The 14,878-nt window shown below is 47.3% G+C and overlaps 1 long non-coding RNA gene across 1 annotated transcript; it reads right to left on the reverse strand.

The window, feature by feature from the left end:
- Positions 1–804: 804 nt before the first annotated feature.
- LOC147412645 (uncharacterized) lies at positions 805–1,786 on the reverse strand. The gene is made up of 2 exons (XR_015184166.1): positions 1,678–1,786; positions 805–1,265 (listed from the first exon to the last, which is right to left on the reverse strand). It is a non-coding gene; the product is annotated as an uncharacterized LOC147412645 (long non-coding RNA).
- Between the last annotated feature and the right edge of the window lie 13,092 nt (positions 1,787–14,878).

Here is a 14,878-nt window from a genome sequence, read left to right on the forward strand (position 1 = left end):
AAACCAGATCTTCCTGCGTGCACCTTCTCCACAAGGAAGGCTTGTTTCTCCCTAGTTTGCTCACTTCTGGCGTTATAGAAGGCCTACGTGAAGGCTGCCCCCAAATTAAGAGACGAATTAGCTAAAAAGTAAATGATCTGCGTACTCAGATCAGAACAGAAATCCAGGGACAGGTGAGGGAGGAGAGCACAGATATGGATCTGTGGAGATGCCATATCCCCAGTATTGCCTAGAAGTGAGGCCCTGGGGCTTTTGTTATAGACCCTGCTCTCGTGACAGGATTTTCAGCTGCTTCATCCATATTTTGCTCAGAAGCACAGGATTTTTACCGCTAATTTGGAAATAAACAGAGGTTGTGTAACACAAAATGCAAGGCCGTGTATCAACACAGTATTGAAGAAATACAATGTTTAAAGACAGAAAGCATTTAAAACAGAGCACATGCATCTATATTTCTGGTTGTGTTCAGCCAAAGAATTCTTCTGCTATGAAGTCTTTGATTAAAAGTGATTCAAGCCACAAGTAAAATTGCTTAGTACTTACTTCCAGCATCTTCTCACTAGGCCTGTATGGGATCGCAGATAATGCCACGCTTCACAAAGTCTTACTCCAGGAGGTCCCTGGCAACTCTCTTTGTGTTGCAAGGGAAAAAAAGACAAGAATATTTAGCAGTAAGACTCAGGAGTCTGCCTTCAGACCTGTCAGACACCTGAGCGTTTGTGTGTCTGTAGCTTCTGATAGCACATTGCCCCTTTTGCTTCAGATTTGGCAGCAAAACAGACTCGTAAGCGCTACCAGCCTCACTCCAGTCAAAGGATTCAAGGGAAGGTTTATTTGTATTGCATTTTCTCCCTACTTTTTCTAGAGGAAAAATGCATTTTCTCGTTCTCTTCAGCAGGCTATTAGGAGTTTTGGCGTTTTTTCTGCAGAAAGAGAGCACTCTATTTAGAATGCCTTCCATAAACAGAACAGTTTATAAAACCAGTAGCTTCAAAATGCTGGAGCTTCTTGCAAAGTGTATTTTCCGGGCTGTTATTTACCTTTACCGCCTTTCCCCCCGCCCGCCCCCGTTACCACGGATTTTTCCTGCCTTCATGCTCCTTTGGTAATCATCCGGCTTTTGGCGCCTTCTGGAGCAGGATGTTCCCTCTTTGTCAGTCGTTTAGTTCTTCTTCAAGGGTACAGTCGTTAGTGAGGCACGCGTGGTTTGTACGATGTAACCAGGCTGATACAACAGGACTGTTTGTCAACGACCGCCTCCTGTCCTGTAATGAGAGATTTAGATTGCTTAAAGAATCCCTGACAAAGGGATTAAAAGCAAAAGTGCTTTTCATACGGATTTGTAAAGATGTGACTTAAGGAAGTTTGATGGCAAGCTGCACTCTATTACTTACTCCATGGAGGAAACACACAAAGGAAAATCAAGTCACAATCGAGCCACAATACACAGAGACACAATACACACAATACGCTCTCTTTACACAGAGACCAGAGACACAAAAGGGTCCCGCAGAGTCACGAGGTTCAGAGTGGACCCACTTGCTTTGTAGCCTCCTGAGGGAGCTTAGGGGCAGCTAGGAGCAATCTTAGTTTCAGACTTGGACAACAGTTCCTGTCCAATGGAATGAACTACATGGATTTAATGAGGATTAATTTGGCATGCTGTCAGTCACTTACCGAGGAGCTGTTGTAAATCAGGCGGTCTCTCCGCCTCAGGTTCAGAAGGATCTCTTAGTTTCTGGTAAGGGATCTCAAACCTTGGGAGGCGTCCCTGCTCAAAGGGGAGAGTCACCGGGTGTGCAGTCTGGTTGCAATTTAGGGAGAGCTCAAGTTGGGCTCATGCAAAGATCTGTGGCTGGTAAAAGGTCTCTCTGCCTCGAGGAACCACCTTGAGAGGTGACCCAGCTCAAGGGGAGATGACTGCCATGCAGCCACGCTGCCGAGCAGGGAGAGCCCAGAGCGGCTCACTTAGGCCGTCACATTGATGGGATGAAGTGGTTGGCTCGTAGTCCATCTGCAGACAATGGGAAAGGTCTGCATGAGACTCCTTGTGCCCACAACTTTCTTTGTGCCTTGATCAATGAGTCTGGGAAGAACCACCTGCTATTGATGTGTTAATCACGTGATGGATGATCCAAGCTCATGTGCATCGATACTCGCTGGGTCACCCTGTGTGGGTTCCCTAGAACCTTCCGACGTTCCAAATTTCCCCAAAAAAACCCATTTCTTTTCCCCAAAGGACTCTCCGAAAGCAAGTTCAAGAAGAACTCTTTGCATCTCAACTCTCACCAGCACATCGCCATTCTGGTGGATGAAAGCCTTGTCGTCAGCCCCAGCTGGGAAACCAGGTTGGTGCTGGGACTATCTATGGGGTCCCTCACTGGAGTGCAGGTCCCTCACAGTCTTTCTCACAGGTCCACTACTGGTCCCAGCTCTGCACAATATACCCCAAAGGAAACAGCCCAAATGACCAAGGACTCACTTTTGGCCAACATGTTATTTCTTATTTATTCTAAAAAGCATCATCTTCTGATGTACAGCATCCCAGTTGGTACTGGTAACAACTGCTCATAGACAGCCCAGCTCAGCTCAGGTGCCAGGAGTCAAATCCCAGTCCATCCACGGTTTGGCCACAAATACCCCTGCTCACCCTGCTCCACCGGTCACGGCGGGGGTACAGAGCTGGCTCTGAAGGCCATGGCCAGAGCCCTGATGGGACCCAGGCGGATGAAGGCCACTCCAGCCTCCCTGTGACTGCTGGCACAGCCCGAAAGCTGCTGCGTTTTCCAGTTCTCATTGTAAGGAAAGTGTCGACAGGAGTGACAGGCCTTGCCATGGCCCAGTTACCCCCATTGGCCATCCCCATGGCCACCACAGGGTTCCGGAATGTCTGTCTGTCACAGCCGGGGCGTTTGTGACGTCATGGCATGAGCTGGACTCATCTGCCCGCACGGCTGCCCCCCAACTCAGTGGTGTGTTTGCCACAGGCAGCGGAGGACCGAGACCTGGGGCTCTTCAGCCTGAAGAAGAAAAGAGTGAGAGGGGACCTCATCAACGCTTGGAAATATCTCAAGGGTGGGTGTCAAGGGGATGGGGCCGGGCTCTTTTTGGTGGTGCCCAGTGACCGGGCAAGGGGCAACGGGCACAAACTGGAGCACAGGAAGTTCAACCTGAACGTTAAGGGTGACAAGAGCACTGGAACAGGCTGCCCAGGGAGGTTGTGGAGTCTCCTTCCCTGGAGATACTCAAAACGCTGCCTGGACACACTCCTGTGCAACCTGCTGTAAGGGGATTAGCAGAGGGGGTTGGACTGGATGATCTCCAGAGGTCCCTTCCAACCCCCACCGTGGTGTGATTCTGTGACAGCCTGCGACTGCACCAGCGCCACCCCATCTCTGTTGCTGTGATGCAGCTGAGGTCTGGACGTCGCACAAAGTCACCGTCCCCCTCTGTGGGACCTCCCCCGAGGAAAAGGAAGCGCCGGGCTCGCGCGGAGGAAGGTGAGTGCAGAGCATCCCCCCTCCCCGGGCGCCTAGGGCCCGTGGAAGAGCGGCCGTCCCTCATTCGCAGGGCAGCGGGGGCCAACAGCCCAACCCATGCCGGGCCTTTGGCAGTGGGGTTGGGAAACGGGAGCTGCGACATGTGCGGGGCGCCGGTCCCAGGGGTTGCTCGGCTGGAGGTGTTGCAAATCTGGAGAAGAAAAACTTCTCCACACACAGACCAGTAGAGACGTCGTTTATTAACGACGCGCAGCGGGGATGTGGGATCCTTCCCCAAGATGGCCGCCTGCACGTTGCAATCAACAAATATTTATATATTAAATTTGTACATATTCAGTCATCATTGATATGTATCAATGATATATCACTGAAATATCATCCATGCATATTCATCATCATCCTCTCGATGATTTGTTCTTCTTCTCTCGCTCCTGATGCAAATGAGCGCGCAGCCTCTGTCGTAGTCTTCTCTTGTTCCCTTGTGAGTAGGGGGTATCATTTAGGTAGGTGGCCCGTGAGTCGGAGGTCTCGACCGCTCCTCAAATTGACCATGTTTGGTCAAGGAACATGTCCTTGGCTCGTAGGCTCTTGGCTCGTACCTGCTTTGGTCATGATGCAAAGATTATACACAATGGGCACCATCATAAATCCTGTCCAGCAGACATCTTGGACTACAACACACTGTCCTTGTTTCTAACCACTAACAGATCATTGGTTAATGAATACCGTAGCTCTGGGACTTTACAGGGGTATGCTAGCAGCATTGGCAATACAGATTTTATTTTATATTTGATCGTTTATCCCATTTGAGACTTATTTTCCCAAAGTAATCATTAGTTTCTCCTATTAATATCCACTAATTAGAATTCTTGATATTCAAATCAAGATGGGAACAGTAAAGGGATTTCTAAGCAGTATCCTAAAATCCTAAATCTGGTGCTTTCTGCACCAGAGGCGCCGCGCTGGCTTTGGCTGCCGCCGCTGCTCCTTGTGCCGCCGCTGAAGGGTTTGCTTTGCCGTTTCAGTGAGTCCCCCGGAGAGGCCGGAGCGGCCGCAGCAGCACGAGGAGCCTGGAGAAGGGCCGAGCGACCAGAGCAGCCCTCCGCAGCCGTCGCCACGTCAGCAGGTGCGAGACCCCCCTGGCCGGGGGCAGGAAAGGTCAAGTCAGATGGGACGGGGAAGAGGACTCGTTTGAGAGAACCCCGTGTGCCTTTGTGACCACGGCTGTGGTCCTGAGCTGCACTTCATGTCCCCTCAGGTGACTGTCATGCCTTGGGGGCCGTGTTTGTCCTCAAGGTGTTTTAGAATCTGAGTTTGATAGAGCAGCCTTTTCTTGGTTCAAAGAATTGCGGGGTGCTGGTTCACGGCTCTGTCCCACTTCTGTGCTAAGGCTCATTCCTGGGAGGTTTCGTCTTTTCACTTTTGAGTTAAAATATGTAACAGGCAGACGTCAGTTCTTTCTTGATGAAAACGGAGTGATAGTTGGTGGAGTTTGGAGAAACAGTGCTCTAAACCTTACGATCCAAAGAAAAATATCGTTCATGCTTATTTTCACGCTGCTTCTATAAACAGGTGGATTTTGTTGCTCCCGTGGGGCCCAAAGAACCAGAGGGAAGCGCACAACAGGAAGAGACCACAGTAAGTTAAGCTTCTGCTCTCCACAAACGCATCCTCTAGACAACCAGCCTTGCTTGTGAGGGAACGGGGAGCTCCAACATCGTTTTTTTTTGCCTGAAACGATTTCTTAAGGCTGACCTTTCCTTACCCGATGCTTTTTCCTGAGTTACTGAGGAGGTGGTTGTGTACCAACAGTTGATTTCAGAAAGATAATTATTCTCATTTTGCACAGAATTATTCTAAAGTTTTGTTTGGTCAGAAATACGTGGAACTGTTCTTGTGTGTTCTGCACATCGCACCAGGAACACGAGGAAGTCACTTTTTTCCCCTCACAGGACGCTGAAGGAGACCCCAGTGGACGTGCGAGCGACGCAGGCTTTCACGTAAGTCCCCCATCTCGGCTGTTTTCCCAATGTTGTGCAAGGGTGAGGGAAAGCTGCTCCAAACAACTGCGAAATACTCGTAGAAACTGCAAAATACTCGCAGAAACTGCAAAATACTTGATCTTAGAGGGGCTCCTTCCTTCACTGGCGAGTCTCTGCCTGTGTTTTGTTTTGCTCACGGCCAGGAAGGGCACAACTTGCTGTCGTTCAAGGGGCAGGTGAGAACCAGGCGATGGAAACATCCACACCCCCAGGGGTCAGCGGCTTCTTTGACACACCAGAAAGAAAACTGCTGAACCAAAGAATTGAATAAAATGGATAGCAAGCTTTTACAGAATAGAGCAGCCCCATGCAGCGTGCTTTCAATTAAATTAAACCTCGTTCTGTGCACACAGGCATTCTCCGGTCCTGGGTACAGGCTAGACAGCAAGAAGGAAGGTGCTGAGCCGTCGGCAGCTGAACCAGGAGCCGTTCAAAGGTTGGTCCATCTCGTTCCCTTGTCAGCAAGTGAAGGTTCAGCATTTGAGTGGAGGTTTTTTTTTCCTGCTCCTGCAATATAAACAAGGTGTTTTCCTCCTAATTTGGCATTTAGAAAAGCAAGTCTGGTCTTCTAGACTTGACTGTGACATCCCTGACTGCTGAAGGTGCAGATCCTAAGTCGACGTTGCCAAAACTCTCTCAGTCAACTCCGGTTCTGGAGAAGACACGTGGGGAGAGGCAGCAGGCTCGCCGAGTCTGGTGGGCTGGAGGGAGCCCTGCCCGTTTCCTAAAGCGAAACGTGGTGTCGCGGGAAATCTTGAACCCTGGTGGAAAAGCACGTCCGTGGCCCTGTGGAGACCACAGGCAACGTGGAAACCAAGCTTCTACAGCAGGTCCAGGAGCTGATGATCTCCTCTGTGCCACGTATGCCCCCCTTTAGGAAATAATTCCGTGGTTTCCATCTAGAAATACTTGGGGATGAAAATTCGCAGCCAGCGATGGTACAACACTGACCAACACAGAATAGGCCTCGCTGCGTTCAGGTGGATGGGAGGTACAAAATTTCTCCTTTCATCGTACTTTTATGCTGCTTTTCCAGAGAAATCCCCAACCATGACTTCCAGATGGGCAAAATCACCTTCGACAGAAACTCACACCCGCCGGTTCAGAAAGACCAAGAGGTAAATCGAGTTGGATCCCTCCCAGTTTTGCACGGAATTAGGACATGAGGACTATTGCCCGAGTTTGTGGTTCCTCTCTCCACACTTGGTTTTTCACAGCACCCTTCTCTTAAAAAGTGGCAGTAGTCACCAAGTGATTGGAGTGAGGTGAAGGCAACCTCCGGTGTCCTTGCTTGCTAATGCAAGCCTGTTTCACGTGGCTGAAAGGTCACCAAAACGCTCGTCTTTTAGTTTCGGGGAGAAAGCAGTGATTACCCAGATTAAGGATGTGAACTATCTCCGGTCAGTGGCTGCTCTGATGGAACAATTGTTCCTTCCAATGGTCGCTCAGCGTTCATCCTGCCCCAGCAGCGAGCACAGAGGTAACCATCTTCCTTCCCCTCTTTCCTTTTTCCAGGAGAAATCCGGCAGCCACTTTACCCCCTTTTTGGGAGAAGGCCATTCTCTGGAAGAAACGGGAGGAAAGCCCTGACTTGTGGCACCTTCGGTCAGTCAGGAAGAACAATTGCAGCGTGTGGATCGTCGCAGTTGAGAGGAGAGACTGTTTTTTGGCAACACACGCACCCTTTTCCTGGGTATTCGTTTCACACTGAACCCCGGCTCTGTCAAACCGTCGGAATTTTCAGTGGAGAATGAAGTTCTGGGAATTCTGAAAAATTCTTTGCGTGTGTTTTTCAAGAGAGAGAGCAGCTCTCAGCTAAACCTTAGCAGCAACCCCAACGAGTTCTACCTTCCCCAACAGGGCGACGTCCTCCTCTCTTAGACCCTGAGCGATGACAGTCTCGGGTAGCTCTACGCTGGATATTTTCCTCCCTTTCTCTCTGTTTTGCCACAATTTCTGGGAAGCTTTTTGGGTAGGAGTCAAGTCAGGAACGACCTGTGGAAGGAGCCAGCGTTGGTGGGCGAGAAGCTGTGGGAACACCACGGTGAGGAGGCCTTGCAGGAGGGTATAAATCAGTTTGGGACGAAAGCAAGCGGCTCAGTGGGAGATAAAGAGGTTTGTTGCTAAAAATAGTATCTCGGGGGGGGTACAAGGGGGTGTCCCTGCGGAGTAAAGGGGTCTCAGGCTCAGCTTTCCCCTCAGATGGGTCCGTGCCTCAGTGGCCACTGGGCACGTCCGCCAGGAGGGGTTTTGGGAGCGTCAGACCCAGGGGTCTGGAGCGGCTGGTCCTGGGGGGCCATGGGAAGGCCCCACGCTGCCCGGCTACTGGCACTGGGGTTTACTGGTCCTAGGGGGCCGTGGGAAGGCCCCACGCTGCCTGGCTACCAGCACTGGGGTTCACTGGTCCTGAGGAGCCGCAGCAAGGCCATGTTTGCACGAGGACAGGGCCCAGTCTATACCGGGAGGCGATCCAGTTTGTACCGGGACGGGGCCTAGTCTGTAGCGGGAGGGGATCCAATTTGTACCAGGACAGGGCCCAGTCTGTACTGAGAGGGGATCAGGGCATCCAGTCGGTCCTGGGACAGGGCCCAGTCTGTACTGGGAGGGGATCCAGTCTGTACTGGATATTTTCTATATTCCCATATCAGTTGAAGCTACTATGAACTTAGTATATTTGAAATTTCAAGTCTTTCATGAAATCTGGCTGAAATCACTCGCTGGATTCTCAAGTTATTAAGGAAGGACAGCCAGACAGGCTCTGTTTCCCATGGCTGGAAACTTACCCAAGTCCAGCACCAGAGATGGACGTGCCCAGAGTGTATCCTAGACTGAGAGATGGGAGATACTTGTATTGATGTCTTTCAGGCCGCCTGATCATCTCGTTGCATGCTCTGGTGGTCGCTTCTGAATTGTGTCCACTTTTCAGGCTTAAAAACAGTGCCTTGCTCTGAGTATCAACATGCAATACCTACTGGATCATAAAGACTCTATTTTCCAAAATAAAAAATATCATCAGAAGCAGGCACAAAAGTATTAATTCAATAAATAAGACTTACATTAATTCACACCTGAAAAAATATCCTCCCCTCTTCTCTTCTACATAATTTTCAAAGGAAAGGAAACCCTCAAAGCTCTTTCTAAGAGTCCCAAAAGAAACTCCAAGGAAATAAATATTATTTACTTTGCATATCCTGCAAGACAGTAAGCAACCTCCCAAAGAGGGTCCACAGACCCTTTTCAGTATCACGAATTTCCCTTGCCGAGACAAAAGAAAAATATATCTATGAAGAACTACTACGGTTTTAAAACGCCGTGAGAGTCAGACCATTGATGCCTGTCCCTGTCACCATACACAAGGGAGCACCCCGGTTTTTGTGTCCTTCACCAGTTTTATAGCGCGCTCCAGCGGTTCTCTGGCTTTGTGCACAGGGTTATCCCCAACCTACAAAGTTAAAAATAAACTGAAAATCTTTACTGCTAAACCCAGTACTAGCTCTTGGTAAACACAGTCCAACCTTGCTTATGAAAATTACTATATTGAGGCAATATATTTTATTTAAGGGTTTAATGCATATAATAAATAAAAAGGTGCTTACGTTACCCCAAAATAGCATGAATTAAAGGAAGAGTGATCACAAATTACTAAGAATTAAAATAAAGGAAAATTTGGTTTAAACTTCTTTAGCATGTTAGAAGGGTAAGGAGCACGACAAGACTGCTTAGGATCATTTGATCTAGTTTTTGGATTCTTCTGATTCTTCCTTTCATGAAAACTATGAAACAGCCACAATGTTTTATTTTATTTCCGCTATTACAACTGTAATCTACTTCTGCAGAGAGTTCTACAGAAATGCCAATGCCAAATGGCATTTTTATGGGAAGAATAAAAATAAGACTTTTTTTTTTTAAAGAAGATGGCAAATAAATCCCAAGTTGCTGATTTTCAGTACTACAAATAAACCCAGCTTTTGTGAAGGTATTTAGATTAACCACGTTTGAAATAATACTACTGTGATAGCTGACTATCCTTTATTAACAGTGTCTTCTCCACAGTTTTTCTGCATTTCTACCCGCAAGGCTCACCTCAGTGCAGGGCACTCTTCCAGAACAATCAGCACCGGTGTCACCACAGGTAACATCAGCTGTAAATTCCAGACCCGACTGCCGAGCTTCAGCCATTCCAGTTACAGCCTTGGCAGGCTGATAAGCCTTCACGGGCTGTTTCACCACGACCCTCGGCTTCAAGATCCCTTCCGGCACTCCCGGCAGCACACCCTTTCTTCTGGAAGGCTGCCACAAAGGGAACCAAGGAAAAATCACGTTAAAAAGCCCAACCTAAATAGTGAGGAGTAAAAGCAAAACCCAGAACTGTTGAGATAATCGCTCTTCAGAGGACAAATTAGTTTGCAAGGTGCCTCAGGCACCAACGGTTTGGCTCTTCCCACAACTACCACAAGCAACTCCGACTGCAGGTAAAGCTCTTGAGGGCAGGGTAAACAGCTTGTTGTTCTTTGTTTCCATCAGCCCCACTCACCCACTGGTTAGATACCCTTGTTACCTGAAACGGGACTTCAAGAGTTAACTGTTCATTCTCAAACTGGCAAATGCCAAAGGAACAAATATTCTTTACTTAAAGTTTCTCTTTTACGGCAAATAGGTGTATGCTGGTGATTGGCTAATTATTTGAAAGAGCTCCAGGCCATATTTATTACTTCCTTACAAAGCAGCCAGCAGACACCTCATACAAAATGAGAACAACAGAAAGCAGGTCAGGGAGTTTCATCTCCCGAACCACGACTCTTTGCCTAGGAAAACGTTCTGCTCTACAGGCAGAAGAAGAAGGAAGTGTTACACACAGATAGTTACTGTTTGATCCCCAAACTGCACAAGTAAAACACAGTTTAATTATTGAGGAAATGAGCCTTCAGTGTACATGAAAGCATAAAGTGTAAATATTTCCTGAACTGCCAGAAGTTCAGCCGGCTGACAAATATCAAAAACATTGGGAAATGGGAGACTGAACCTCCCCCCCTTCTCTCTGCTCATAATGCAGCAAAATAGAAACTACAAGATCCGTTTGATCTTAAGCTGCTCGGCCAACAGGAAGGGAAAGTGCCCGTCACAGAGCCCTGATATCGTCAGCTTGACAAAAGCTCCTCCACTGGGTGACACTGGGGTATCATCTCTAATCTGGTAAAGCCAGTCAAGAAGTGCTCTGAGAGATGCACGGCCAGATTTGAATGCATCCTATCTAATAAAGAGGAAAACGAAATAAAAAGACAATTCTTTCATTTACAGCCCGAGCAAGGAAACCCACCAACTCACATTAAATGCTGGTAACACTACCAAGGATACAACCACAATTATAATCTCAGCTATAAACAAACATACTCTCATTCAAAATTTCTTACCTACCTACAATTATAAAGAACATGTTATAATGACCCATGAGACTTTTTTCCCATTAACAGAGTTGCTGTTAAGCTCCATAAGAGAGGCCACACAGAGTAACTCATTCTATCTTTCCGTTTTGCATGGTTAAGACCAGAATGAACTACCACGGTTAAAAGAGAACCACAATAATTTATTAACATACAGCCGAATAACACTAGTCCAGTTTTGAAAAGAGGTAGTGGATTTATGTGACATTCTAACTTATTCTGAAGCAATAGGAAAAACCAGCCTCACCACAAGAATGGGACAGCTCTACACACATGGACATACAGAGTTGATTTTTCTTTTTTAACAGAACAGAGTCTAATTCTCTGTTTAATTAAAAAGGCATATTGATGTCCATAGGTATATGTGTGTGCATACACACACACACACACACCCCCCGGTACATTTTTATCATCTCTGTTGTGTAGCAGAAAATGGTGCTATTCGTACGTGCCAGTGGTTTCCAATGACACCCAAGGGTTCTCAGTACCTTGGAAAAGATGCTAAAGTCTCCAGGGAAACAAAGTTTGTGAGAAAATGTTAACCACTTACTTCCCTAAGCTTTCAACCTGTCCCAGGCAGGCTGAAAATCAGTAGCTGTGTGCTATCCCAACGGAAGGCTCTAACGGCTGGAAGGCTCACACGAGAACAGCACTGCCGTCGGAGCGGGATTCTGGCTCCGTTACTGAGGGAGCACGTTGCAGGGCTTTCGTTTGAGCTCGCGGCTGGATGCTGGGTGTCCCAGGAACACAATTCGTTGGCTTTGCAATACGCAGCACCATGGACTCCACACGATACTGCACAACAGGGTGGATATAGTCACTGTAATTTCAGAAATGCAGAGTAAACACGGCTGTATCCAACTGTGCGAGTACACACTCCCATTTCCTGAATTTAAAGTACGGACAACCAGTTTTCCAAAATAAACAGCCATACTCTCACTTTTAAGGTACATTTTCTGTCCCATAGAGTGGAAACTTTCCATGGGTTTCCTCATCATTTGGCCCTAATAACTGAAAATCAAGTACTTCTAATTTTTACCTATGGAAAAATAAACACCCAACAGGCTGCAACAACATATACGGATGGCCATGCTGCAGTCAGGGAACAAGCGTTTACTGAACTCTATTTTTGTTGGACTTGCAGAATACTGAAGAAAACAAAGTCCAACATGCAGCTGGTGCCCATTTTCCCGGTCACCATTCCAGGAACGAGGCACTGCATTATTATTTCAACATCTGGGAAAACAGAGAAATGACATGAGAGCTGTGTAGGCTGGTAATTGTGCCTCCAAGCTTTTAACCATGAGGAGTAACTAGAACGTGCTTTGCAGCAAGAGAAGTAGGGGAAGAATCTAAGTTAGCCCATTTCAAAAGTCTGCTGTTTTGCTCTGGGTATCGTGCTTTCTCCCTGAGGATGCCACAAGTAGTATAGGAAGCATAAAAACCCCAAAAGTTTAAGAACTTTCACCTTGTTCGAGACATCACAAAATATTGCGTGTGGAGGTAGCAACATGAGACAAAACCAGCCCTATTTATTTATTATTCAATGCTTTAGTAAGGCTTTAAAAGCATTGATAGCCAGGTATTCACTGTGTCCATTCACAATAAAAAACAAAATAGCTGAAAATTACACACATGGGTGGCAAAGGACTGAAAATTCCAAATTTTCAAAGAACAACCCCATATAATCCTAAGATTCTGTTCTTTGTAAGCAATTAAATCCCTGCTGAAAGCCCTCTGCCTGACGCACTACATAGTCAAGTAGTGTACTGAACAGCTTCGGTGTAATTTCTTCAACTTTGACATTATCAATGAACTCAGAGAACCAACAGCTTTAACAAGACCCTGCTGCCTCACAAACAGGTTGGGGTTTGAAAGTGTAGCTCTGCATCAGCATAAGCTGCTGCTGCTGCCTTGCACTAATTTGTGTCCAGTGCTGAGCTCAGGTGCTCAGGGACTGGATCTGGCAAGAGCTAGGGGTTTGGGTTGGTTTTCTTTTGTCTTTTCTAGTTTTCAGCAAGTTCTTCAATCATCTGACCAAAAATCCGTATGTCTATGATCATCTCCCTGTTAGATTTGTTTAGTCTACTATGGAATAGTCAAGATAGCTTAATAAAATAAAAGAGAAGAGACGTTTAAAAAAGGTCTTGTAAAACTTAATAAGAGATACAAAACTATGGAAAAAATAAAATACCTGAAATCTGTTCTTAGTGCTATTCCGTTTAACCTCTTTTCCAGCTAAGGAGAAAAGGAGTATCTACATAAATGGCAGTGATGATTCTTCTGAGAGAAAAAAAAATTATCTGTGGTGACTGGGAACTGCTGCAACTGCTATTGTTGTGATCTGGAAAGGTTGAGTGGGAACAAAACCTAAGTGCACAGAAGGAAAGAGAAAAGAGCAGTCAGGACAGAACATGCAGCCTGTTTCTGCGCTCACCCCCACGCACGGCCATCTGAGAAAATGACAGGCAGGACAGGCTCTGCGGGCTGCAGCCGTGACCGCTCAAGCACACCTACACCAGCAGCATGCCAGCCCCCCCTCCCTGTCCCTAACTCTGCGTTTCTCCTCCCTCGCTCCAACAGCGGCACTCTTTGGGGATCGTGGTGAACCGGATCAGGGAGCTGAACTGGCAAATACCAACTGAACACCACCGGGGTTCTGCTGCCAGCGCCGCCCCCCGCCCAAAACACAGGGCCAGCACCAGCAAGACCGACAAGAACCTGCACTGGGTCACGAGGTGTCCCAGGCAACTGCAAAGGAGAAAGATGGTCACACTCTTGAATTGGGTTGGAGTGTTAAGGAACGGCAGCTTCAGACACTCCCGCTTCGGGCTGGCTCGAGACAATGCTGATCTGCTCAGGACAGCAGTTTCCAAGTTGTCTTTTTGTCCACGGAAGTTGGCAAAATGATCACTCCTGGTCAGCTCAGCTACAGTCTGTTACAACAGAAAGCAGAAGGAGGGTAGGAAAGAAAAAGGAGGGTAGGAAAGAAGATGACAACAGCAGCGCAGACCACATGAGTGAGAGCAGTTGTCTCTCGTATCAGGTGCTGTTCAGGGCTCATGAGAAGCCATGAAAACATTCTAGTTGGTCCAGTCCCTCAGAATCCGGGCAAGGAAAGCCTTTGGTATTGCTGGAAACTGCTGGGGTCTCAAAGAAAGAGCAGTGTAAGTATCACTCTGTCCGCTCCCGCTCCCTCTCATGCTGCTATTGAAATAACAGAACCACACACGACTTCCATGACACAAGTCCCTAATAAAGCCAGAGCCCTTCTTGTCTTACCATCAGATCTCACCCAGAGGTCTGCTTCATAGCAAATGTCGCTCAGAACACACTCGATGCAGCTTTGCCTGCCCTGGAGGAAAATCATCCCCTCTTTCTAAGACGTTCTCAACTTACTGGTTATGGTTTTAAAAAGCATTCATTCTCAGACTCAGTCAGTAGAAGAGACTCACTGGCGTGATTACCTCTGGGGAGCTCACTCTTAAAAATAAACAGCTATTTTTAATCTCTGAGACTAACCATTCAGTCCATTATTACTGCTTTTGAATGGCCTTCCTCTACATTTCATGTCATGCAAAACAGTTTTCTGTGACCTCATGAAAACACACACACTAACTGAAAAGATACTGGAGAATGATTGTATAAAGACTGTTTTGCTTTTGTGAAGTGCAAGGAAAACCAGATCTTACCTGGGAGCCTCTTGTTCATACGTGTAAGAACCGAATGCCAGAAAGTCTCGCCGTCTCACGCATTCCATCAATCCAATCCAGTTTGTCTGACAACTGGAGATTCCCACGGACCCAGCTGACAGAATGAGCCACCGTTTTCCACGTGTGAAAGGCAAAGCCTCGTTATAAACAATCGGGAGAGCGTTGCTCTTTCTACTAATAAC

The sequence above is a fragment of the Leptosomus discolor genome, unplaced genomic scaffold (assembly GCF_034619465.1).
Source record: "Leptosomus discolor isolate bLepDis1 unplaced genomic scaffold, bLepDis1.hap2 HAP2_SCAFFOLD_45, whole genome shotgun sequence".
NCBI lineage: Eukaryota > Metazoa > Chordata > Aves > Leptosomiformes > Leptosomidae > Leptosomus > Leptosomus discolor.